General features: G+C 38.5%; 1 non-coding gene across 1 annotated transcript; it reads right to left on the minus strand.

Moving 5' to 3' along the window:
* Window positions 1–2,630: 2,630 nt before the first annotated feature.
* On the minus strand, window positions 2,631–2,737 carry LOC141694756 (small nucleolar RNA R71). Its single transcript, XR_012564040.1, has one exon. It is a non-coding gene; the product is annotated as a small nucleolar RNA R71 (small nucleolar RNA).
* Between the last annotated feature and the right edge of the window lie 9,060 nt (window positions 2,738–11,797).

The following is an 11,797-nucleotide window of genomic DNA, read 5'->3' on the forward strand; positions in this document are numbered from 1 at the left end:
GAAAAATGAATAAATCGATCAGATATTGGATAAATAGGGGCCAAAGTGGCCTATTGTGGTTGCGTAAGAGGCTAACTCAGTTGCGCACTACATAACCGATTAATCCAGCAGGTAAGAGACCTAGCTAGTCTCTGAGTTCCGAAACAGGAATGGCAGATGGAGCCGTCTGGTGTTGATAGCCTGATCAGCTGTCTTCATATATCCAACACGTATTTGATTTGGTTTTGTGGTTCCCGTAACGGAATAAGTGATTTATACAGTTGAGTTATAAATGAAAATAGCATGCTAAAATTGGACTCTGGTATTTACACATAGCACACGACTGATAATATTATTTTACAGAGCATGCTAAATGTTGATATCTAGTTTATATACATTTTAATTATTTTGTAACAAGTATGATTTCTGTTCCGATAACTGTTTTGTCATAAACTATTTTACTTGTTATTCATATAGTGGTACCGCTGAGCAATTGATTGCTCACCCTTGCAGAATGTTTTTATATATGTATTGCAGATGCCTAGGAGACTCTTACGTCATAGTCAGGGCAGAGTTCCAGTTCCTTCCTTACCAGGATCCTCCGAGGTAGTTGTGGCAGACTAGATGTGGTCTGGTGAGTGTTGTATTAAGTTAGTTATGTCAGGATTGTTTGAAATAAGTTAGTTGTAATAGTTGTGTAACCTAAGTCATACTTAAACCTGAAAAAGATCTTGGTAAAGGGGTCGTGTTTATGTTGTATTAATAATGAGTTGGATTGTATTGTATTATGATTGTTGTTGTTCGTAACGTCAACTCCTGACCTCAGGGTTGAGGCCGTCACATATCACATTCTCCCAGAAGAATTGGGCAATTTTCTTGGTGGTTATCTTGGATAGCGCCTTAGCCTCAATCCATTTTGTGAAGTAGTCTACGGCTACCACAATGAACTTTCTTTGTCCCAATGCTATAGGAAATTGCCCAAGGATATCCATTCCCCACATTGCAAAAGGGATGGGTGTGATGATAGATGTAAGCCTCTCTGGGGGTTGACGTACTATTGGGGCGTGCCTCTGGCACCTGTCACATTTATTCACATAAGCCTTTGCATTGGCTAGCATAGTTGGCCAGTAAAATTCCAATCGAGTTATCTTGTGAGCGAGGGCGCTGCCCCATGATAAGTGGCATTTATATCCACTTAGAACGCATTGTAAAAGCTCGAATTGGTGATTTATACTCAAGTTATTTGTGATTTTGATATGTTTTACATTTCAGGGCATATTCGAAAGAAGGAATGGATATTGCATATTTTATGCTTAAAAGAGTGTTAGGATAGAACCTCGGTCGATTGCGTGCAAGAAACCAGTACGAGAAGGTCAAGAAAGCATAAAAAATCAGTTTTTCCAGAAGCTCAGGGTGGCCGCGCTAGTCTTGGGAGCGGTCGTGCCCATTTGTCAGGAAGCGAGCGCGCCCGCGCTGGTATGCGGGGCGGCCGCGCAGTAATTTTAACCATCTTACTTGCCCTATGTAATCACGATAGATAACTTGTTCATTAAACATTTATGTTGTCAAATTCTATAGACATATATGGTCTCAACATAATTGGTGTCTATTCAGCTTCTATCTCTTTTGTGGATGTCTGGTAGTAGGATATTCATACAACGAAAATTGACATTTACTAGTTTCGTGTTATCTGATTAGTTGTCATCACCATTGCATGCTAAGGTTAAGAAAAAAGACTTTGAATGGAGTATTTAATGAAGTTCGAATCCCATGTTTATCTCATATAGTTAATTCAATCACTTTTATTCTTAGTTAACTGCATGTTAGTTTAAACTTAGTTATAAACATCTCAACTTGTTATTGTCTTAGCATTGAGCGATAGCCATACCATTGTTGCATAGGTGCATAATCTTAAGTTAACAAAAAAGAGTCAATGTGGGAACGAACTAGAAAGTATTTTATATTACTTACGAATGCGTATACTTGCTTGTAATTTTAGCGCGTGTTTTCGCCCTAACAAGTTTTTGGCACCGCTGCCGGGGACTCGGTATTTAATTTAGTTTATGTGATTGACATCAGTGGTTGTTAAAGTTCACTGACTCAGATATTTCAGTAACTTGTTTACTTTGTTGGTGTTTTAGGTCTAGAGATGGTGCATGAGAACACGTTCTCAATCTCATAAGGAAGCACTTGAAGAAGTCGAAGTAGTTGAAGAAGTTTTTGCAGAAGTTGAGAAAGTTGAAGAAGAAGTTTTTGTTACAATGGGAGAACCATCAACGAATCTGAAAGCTTTGATGGATTACTCTCAACCGAAGATCAATGATATTCACTCTAGCATTATTAGACCAGCCATTGCGGCTAACACCTTTGAAATCAAATCTAGCACGATTCAGATGGTGTAGAACTCAGTTCAGTTTGGGGGTTCTCCAATGGAAGATCCCAACATGTACATCAGAGATTTCATCGAGATCTGTGACACTTTCAAATTCAACAATGTTTTTGAAGATGCCATAAAGCTGAGGTTTTTCCCATTCTCTCTGAGGGATAAAGCTAAGTGTTGGTTGCATTCTCTACCAGTAGTATCTATCACTACTTGGGAAGATCTTGCTTAGAATTTTCTTACTAAATTCTTCCCTATGGCAAAGATAGCTGCAATCAGGAACGCTCTTACTCAATTTGCGCAGCAATCAGGAGAATCTTTATGTGAAGCTTGGGAGCGCTACAAGGAGATGCTTAGGAAGTGTCCTCGTAATGGTATGCCTGACTGGATGATCAACAACTGCTTTTTAATGGTTTGGGAGCACAGTCTAGACCCATGCTCGAAGCAACATCAGGTGGAGCCTTATGGGCTAAGAGCTACGATGAAGCTTATGAGTTGATTGAACTGATGACTGCTAATGAATACCAGAACCCTACTCAGAGCCTACCTCAAGGCAAGGTAGCAGGAATTCTGGAGGTGGATGCAGCTAATGCTATAGCTGTTCAGCTTAAAGCTTTAACGATGAAGGTGGATTCTTTGGCTAATTATGGAGTTAATCAAATCACAAGTGTTTATGAGATGTGTGCAGGTGCGCATGAACCTGAACAATGTGTTATTTCTAGTGAATCAACTCAGTTGTAAGCAACTTTGAGAGGTCGCATCAACCAGTTCCAGCCACTTATCATCCTAACAACCGCAATCATCCTAACTTCAGTTGGAGCAACAATCAGAATGCGGTGCAACAACATTATCAGCAATATGCAGCAAAGCAATTCAACCCTACTGATTTTTAACAACCGCAATATGCACCAAGATAACAACTCCAACTTCAACAACTACCGCATGGAAATACAAGTCAATCTAATGAAAAATCTGAATTGGAGGAGTTGAGGCTCATGTACAAGAGCCAATCGGTTTCTATCAAGACTCTGGAGAATCAAATTGGGCAGATTGCCAATGCTTTATTAAATCAACAACCTGGTACACTCCCCAGTGACACAGAAGTTCCAGGAAAGAAGAAGCAAAAGAGCATGTTAAGGCAATTATATTGAGTTCTGGGAAGGTTGTAAGCCCTGAAAAATCTCAAGTTTCAGAAAATGAAGTTGTGGCTGAAGAAGAGGTGTTGAAGGATACCGAGGTGGAACCAAGGAAGAAATCTGTTATCAACACTCCTCCTGAGGGTAATACAGGGGAAAAATAGGTCTATCCTCCACCTCATTTTCCTAAAAGGTTGCAGAAGTTGGATAAACAATTTGCTAAGTTCTTGGAAGTTTTCAAGAAACTTCACATCAACATACCTTTCGTTGAAGCTCTTGAACAGATGCCTAGCTATGTGAAGTTTATATAAGGTATTCTCTATAGGAAAGTGAAGCTCGATGACTTAAAGGCCGTTGCTCTTACAGATGAATGCAGTGTTGTGCTGCGACAGAAGTTTCCTCTGAAGTTTAAAGATCCTGGAAGCTTTACTATTCCTTGCACCATCGGAAACTTGTTATTCGACAAGTGTTTATGTGTTTTGGGAGCTAGCATCAATCTGATACCTTTGTTTATCTTCAAGAAGTTGGGTTTACCTGATCCAAAGCCTACATATATGTCATTGTAGTTGGCCGATCGTTCTATTACATATCCACGAGGCATTGTGGAGGATGTCTTGGTCAAGGTGGATAAACTCATCTTTCCTGCTGGTTTTGTAATTCTTGATTTCGAGGAGGATAAAAAGATTCCCATAATCTTGGGAAGACCATTTTTGGCTACTAACCGAACCTTGATTGATATGTAGAAGGGTGAGCACACTATGCGAGTACAGGATCAGGATATGACCTTTAATATTTTCAATGCCATAAAATATCCTACTGATGAAGAGGAATGCTTAAAAGTGGAATTGGTCGATTCTATGGTACTTCAGAACTTGATCAAATGCTAAGCTCTGATGCCCTAGAGAAAGCCTTGATGGGGGATTCAAATAGTGAAGAAGATGAAGGTGATGAGCAGTTGCAATATTTGAATATTTCTCCTTGGAAGCGAAAGCTGGATATGCCTTTTGAATCTCTTGGATTGTCAGAACTCAAAAATGCTGAGGGGCGTCTCAAGCCATCTGTTGAGGAAGCTCCTACACTCGAGCTTAAACTTTTTCCTGAACACTTGAGTTATGCATTTTTAGGTGATGCATCTACTTTGCCTGTTATTATTGCATCTGACCTTTCAGGTAGTGATGATGAAAAGATTTTGAGAATTCTGAGAGAGTTCAAGTCGACAATTGGATGGATTATAGCAGATATGAAGGGAATCAACCCTTTTTATTGCATGCATAAAATTCTGCTTGAGGAAGGAAGCCGACTGTTGATCAACAGAGAAGGTTAAATCCTATCATGAAGGAGGTCATGAAGAAGGAAATTCTTAGGTGGCTAGACACATGCATCATTTATCTTTATTTATGACAGTTCTTGGGTGAGCCCAATTCACTGTGTGTCGAAGAAATGAGGCATCATAATGGTTACTAATGAAAAGAGTGAGCTCATCCCGACTCGAACAGTCACGGGGTGGAGAGTGTGCATGGATTATCAAAAGCTGAATAAAGCCACAAGGAAGGATCACTTTCCACTTCCTTTCATTGATCAGATGCTCGGCAGGTTGGCTAGGCACGGATACTATTGTCTTTTGGATGGCTATTCGGGCTATAATCAGATCTGCATTGTTCCAAAAGATCAAGAAAAGACTACCTTCACTTGTCCGTTTGGTACTTTTGCCTTCAGAAGAGTTTCTTTTGGGTTATGTGGTGCACCTGCCACATTTCAGAGATGCATGATGGTCATTTTCTTTGACTTGATTGGTTAGAATGTGGAGGTGTTCATGGACGATTTTTCTGTGTTTGGGGATTCTTTCGACGAGTGCTTGTAAAATCTTGGCACAATTCTTAAAAGCTGTATTGAGACCAATCTGGTTCTCAACTGGGAGAAATGTCACTTTATGGTGCAACATGGCATCATTCTTAGGCACAAGGTCTCTAGTAAAGGTCTTGAGGTGGACAAAGCCAAGGTGGGGGTCATTGAAAACCTTCCTCCACCAATTTTTGTTAAGGGAATCCGCAGTTTTCTTGGTCATGCGGGTTTTTATTGGTGGTTCATCAAGGATTTCTCTAAAATCTCTAAACCATTGTGCAATCTATTAGAGAAGGATGTCCCTTTCAAGTTTGATGATGAGTGTCTAGAAGCTTTTGAGAGCTTAAAGAAGAGCTTGATCACGGCACCTGTCATAACTGCATCTGATTGGAATGAGTCTTTTGAAATAATTTGTGATGCAAGTGACTATGCAGTTGGAGCAGTTCTTGGGCAAAGGAAGAACAATGTATTTCATGTAGTCTATTATGCTAGTAAGACCCTCAATGGTGCTCAACTGAACTACACCACAACTGAGAAAGAGCTATTGGCCATTGTCTACGGTTTTGAGAAGTTTCGATCTTATTTATTTGGGACGAAGGTGACAGTCTTCACTGATCACGTTGTTATTCGCTATCTCATCTCGAAGAAGGACTCGAAGCCTAGATTGATTCGAAGGGTTGTTTTACTTCAGGAGTTTGAGTTGGAGATCAAGGATAGAAAAGGTACTGAGAATCAATGTTAGGTCACACTTTCACTGTAGAGGGGGTGAATACAGTGTTTATTACAATCAAATCAAACTTCAAGAACTTATGTAACAGAAAACAAACTTTATTGAAACAATAAACTTTGTTACAATCTGGAACTGTTATCTCTCAGTGATGAACAAAATATCACGAGAGCTGCTAGGGTTATAGTAAATAATATTCTCGATAATAATAACACTTATAGTGTAAACCCTATGTCTGTGTTTATATATTACACAATTACAAGATAATCGCTAATTGATATGGAATATAATTCTGCTTCCTAAAATATATCAATCAGATATCTTCTATTCCAAGTATTCCATTCTTCACGGAATTCCTTCTTCATGCATATCTCTTCTTATGTTTATCTTGATCTTCTTAACTTCAATCAGCTACTGTCCTTATCTGATCGTCCTTCAGCACTTAAGTTCCGATATCTATCTCCTGATGCTTATCTCCTGATAACATAAGTACTGATATCCCTTAAGTTCTGACTTTCAGTATAAGTACTGATCAGTTAAGTACTGATTTGTCCTGTTCAAATAAGATCTGAAATCTAAACATAAAACATATTAGCCATGACATTATCAAATATATCTAACAATCTCCCCCAACTTGTAAATTAGCAAAATATACAAGTTTAACAGATATTTGATGATGTCAAAAACATTAAGTACAAATGCATGAGAAATAGACAAGATAACTACAACTTACAGTCCTTAAAGCTTTTACCAATTCAACTTCTGATAACAACTTCAATCTGTATAAATGTCAGAATTTAAGCAGTTGTAGATCTTCGACTTGGCTTCATCATTTTCTGATCTCTCTGATGTCAGGAGTTGTTCTGAGATAATTCTTCAACAAACATTTCTCAGCATATCTGAGTTCATCAATCATTCTCCGTTTGACATCTTTAAGCTCTGCAGTATCTTCACCAGTTTGAAATATTGCAGCTCTGAGATCATTAATCTTTGCTTTTCTCAACTCCCGATCTAGTCTTATGACATAAGCTTTGTTAGACTCTAGATTGAATTCAAGCCCCTTAATACCAAGATATGTTTTGATCTGTGCAGTATTAGGCTTCATATCAACAATATCACCATTGTGATTTCTATACTTTGGAACATATCTGCTGTCAGACTTAACAGAATAAAGCCTTTTCTGTCTCTGAATCTGTTCTTTTAAGTAGTTTGCAGCAGTCTCTGTTATTCTGTCATCCACTTGAAGTAAGAAAAGCACATGCTCCAATTCTTCAAAATACTTCAAAGGAATGGCATTTTGTCTTATATGATAAACCCTACCATCTGTCATGAAATACAACATGATGTACTCTTTCAAGTAGGTATGGTAAACCATCTGTACAGATTCTAGTTGATTCAATCTCTCAGGAGTTGCTCCAATACCTGGTTCACTCAAGGAAGTTGGATCATCGGTAGTGTTGTGTACTCTTCTTTCATCAGCACTTCCCAATCCAGTTTTATCTCTAGCTTCCTTTCCAGTAACTACTCTTACTTCAAATCCAGTTTTATCTCTAGCTTCCCTGAATTTTCTTGAAGAAATAACTGTCTTGACATTTCCTCATCAAGATCTAGAAGTTCATCAGAACTTATCCTTTTACCAGCAGCAGAACTTATTCTTTTCCCAGTATCAGAACTTGTTCTGTGACTAGCTTGTCTTGATGTAAACCTTCTACCTTGACTATGACCACTACCCATTCCAGAGTTTCCTTGGTCATCTTTTCCATCATCCTTTCCTTGCAGTGACTTGTTGGTTTTGCATTTGGACTTAATTACCTTCTCCCCCTTTTTGGCATCAGCAGGTAATAAAAGAGAGATAAGTAATTCCACTGAGGTCTGGATTTCAGTAAGTTGCGATTGCTGAGAAGCTTGATTTGTCAGAATTTGATCAAGCTGAGCTTGTTGCTTCTCTTGAGTTTTCTCAATATAAGCAACCCTGTCAATGGTAGGTTGGAAGAACTTTTTCTTATCAATTTTCCAAACTTGTTCCTGTTTGATAAAGTTCTCCTGTATCTTGTGTAGCTCTGCATGAGTGTTGGAATGAAGACCTTGTAGATGTTTAGTACTCAATGCAGTGACTCTAAGCTGGATTTTAAAATCATCAGAATGTAACATTTCATCAGCTTTAGTCAAGTGCTCAGCAAGATGTAAAGCATTTGGAACACATGAAACTGAGTTCCATTCCTTAGTCCACTCCTGACCTGCAGGAGTTTCACTCCAAGGTACTGGTGCATCCCTGAGAACAAACTCTTTTACCAGTTCAGACTTAGGAAGAGTCAGTGGAGGAGTATGTCTTGAAGGACCTGCTTCATCAGCATCTACAGTTGTAGCAGCCTCACCAGTATCTCCAACATTTGCAGCATCAGAACTTAGAGAATCAGTATCTTCTGATAAGATAACTGTGTGAGTAGCAATGGAGGCTTCAACATCCTCTAATTGCTGATCTGATACTAAGTTCTGATCAACAGCCATATCCTGATGCTCACCTAAAATCTGATCATCAGCATCTTGATGCAGAGAAGGTGTTAGTGATAACTCAGGAGTTTGAACAGCATCAGTAACAGGTGTTGTGGAAGGATTATTTGCTGTTGGAGCTTCTAAGAAAAGTATTTCAGGCACAACCAGGTTCTGAATATCAATTTCAGCACTTGTGCCTGGATCAACAAGAGACATAGAAGGTGAATTAGCCTTGTCAGATATAGGTTCCTGAGATGGAGTTGATGGAGAAGAAGTGACTGGAGCAAATTCCTTGTCTTGTGAGATCAGAGATTCCTGATCCCCTTCCTTAGCTGCTTCCTCCTCATCATCTGAAACTAGCCTTTGTGCCCGCTGTTTCTTGTACTTCCTTGTTGATTTGGATTCCTTGGGAGTTGCAGGAACCGTCATACGTCTAAGCCTCTTGAGAAGCCTAGAACCCCCAATTGCAGAATCCTTCTGAGAAGTTGCCTTCTCAGCTTCATTTACCACAGGTTCTGAAGAGGGAATCTGATCCTCAGAATCTGATTCATCTCTCAAATTAATCCTCCTCCTCTTCTGAGATGTTTGAGGAACAGTCTTTGTTCTCTTTGGTTTAGAGGATGTAGGCTTCACAGTAGGTGCTAAAGAAGAAGGTTGAGCAGTCTGTGAAGTGGAGAGATTGGATTTGAGATAAGTTCTGAGGGTAGGTTGAGTAGAATGAGAGGTAGGTACTGAGGTTGATGGATTTTGGTTATGGTGAGTTGGTTGAACATTTGAGTAAACAGATTTGTAAGTAGCAGGATCAGCATTTACCAGAATCTGTTTCACAGACTGAGGAATCTGTAATTGTCTCACCATTGATTTCTTTGTGTCAGCATTTATCAGGTTGTTAAAGTATCTTTTTGCAACCTTAAAAGGTGGGGTTTGAGTGCTGACTAACTGGGGTTCAGCAGTACAATACGTATAAATAAGTTGACAGAATCTAGCAAAATAAACAACATCTCGATCCTCTGTCATCATATCCCCAATAAAACCAATTATCCCAGTTGCAAAATCAAAATGAGTTTGATGAATAATAGCATACCCGATGTGCTGACTCAGAATTGGGATGGCATCAAAATTTGAACACTTGTTGCCAAAAGCCTTGGTGATGCAATCGAAGAAGAAACTCCATTCTCTTCTGATATTAGCCCGTTTCAACTGTCCAAGTTTCGTCAGACTCTTTTCATATCCCAAATCAGTCATTAACTCCCGAAGTTCTGATTCCTCTGGTATAGAGAAGGTACAATCTTCTGGAAGATGTAATGCTCTTCGTACTGTACCAGGAGTGACTACATAGGATGAATCACCCACTTGGAAGATAATACTGGGAGTTCCTCGTTTACCACCATCATCAAAAACTCCAGTCCTCTAGAACCGCAGAACTTGTTGACTTGAAAATAATTCAGGCTGAGTTAAGGCGTACCCAACCTCACTATGTGCAAGAAGATCTTGCACAAAATGCAATTCAGATGGAGCTTCAGCATGATCAAGAATTGCAGCATAGTTGTTTGGAACAAACTTTGCTCCATCAATGATTAAATCCTTTGGTGCCATGTGAAAAAATATTAAAATTCAAGTATGCCTGTTAGGTGTTTGAGATAATGTCTGTATGAGAAACCAACGTGAGAAAGAATGAGAAAGAGAGTAAAAGTAAGAAGAGAGATAAAGTATAAAGAAAATAAAAGATTTAAAGAAATCTTCTCTCTGTTGTTCTTATACTCTGAAAAAAATGTTACCGTTGGACACCTGTCAGACATGCAGTAATAACGGATAGTTACTGGGCTCGAGAAAACAGGAATGATTACTTACCCAGTTGCCTTGTTTCAAGGAAAAACCATTTCAGTTATCAAGAGACACAATTTTAATTCAAAATTTAAACCGTTAGCACTGATTTAATTATTTTTCACTGCAACATTAATATTCTGAAAAAGAATCATGTTAAAAATGACCGAGATAATTTCGATGAATAAGTGCTGACAAAGAATCAGAACTTAAATAAAGACAAAATTTAAATGGTCATCAGAATATCAAGCAGGATTTAACAACACAAGATAAAATAACTCAGAGACAAAATCTTGAAGTAAAAACAGTTTTCATTAATATATCAAGTCAATACATATATGAAATAGAAATTACATCAATACAAGATTTTCCCTAAGCTTCTAATCCTAACGTCAACAGCTTTAGTCCTAGCTAAGAAGCCTGACAAAGCTGAGGATGAAGAAGAACAGTAAGAAGACGAGATTAAGTCATCTTCCTCTTCCTATCTTCGACAAACAAGATAGCGAGTCGAATGATTCGCTCTTGCTGACGGATACGACGAAGGTGAAGGTCTCTTCGAACGGCCACCAGATCACGTTTGATAACCTCTGGAAATTGAATCCAGAGATTGTGAGGGATGTTGGTGATAGGGTAGGGAGTTGGAATTCCATTCAAAAAGACATGCACAGTCTCATCACCGTAATTGTAGAACCAGCCAAATTCAGCCATTTGTGATAGGAAATGAAAAAGAAGACTGAATTTGTGAGACAAGTGTGATGAGAAGACTAATGTGAAGTGGCTGTGTATATAGGCAAGATAATGCCAGGAGACGCAAAGATATTTAATGCTGACAGGTAGAATTAATTCTACCTCGTCTCCCTAGACTTTGAAAAAGAATAACAGTCATTGGAAAAGGAATGTGCACATGTAACAAGAGTGAACTGTTCAAGGACGAGTGCCATTATGTTTTAACCATAGACTATTAATCTTCCACTTCAACATTTCGAAATTAATCTGAGACTGTTACCAAATTTTACTCATAGATAAGTCAAGTAAAGGGTTAGACTGAAAAATCAGAACTTAGACCTATACCAGAACTTAACAGTCATCAGAACATAATGTCTTAACTCGAACAAGGAATATCTATCTTAGTAAATACTCATACAAGTTCTTAGTTATGAACGTCAGAACTTAATCATCAGAACGTGTAACTAGAACTTGTCCTCAGAATTTGTGCAAAAATGACACAATGACTGTTTATCTAAAATAATATAGACCACCACAGAAATTTTCATCATTCAGATGGAGTGATTAGTGTGTGCATTAAGCTAAATAACAGACAAAGAGTAAAGTCTGATCTACTTCAGTACATCTTAGAAATAAGTCATAATTAAAATTTTGCTAAAGAGCTGTCATTATCCTGAAACCTACTGATAA

The sequence above is a fragment of the Apium graveolens genome, chromosome 10 (genome assembly GCF_009905375.1).
Source record: "Apium graveolens cultivar Ventura chromosome 10, ASM990537v1, whole genome shotgun sequence".
Taxonomy (NCBI): Eukaryota; Viridiplantae; Streptophyta; class Magnoliopsida; order Apiales; family Apiaceae; genus Apium; species Apium graveolens.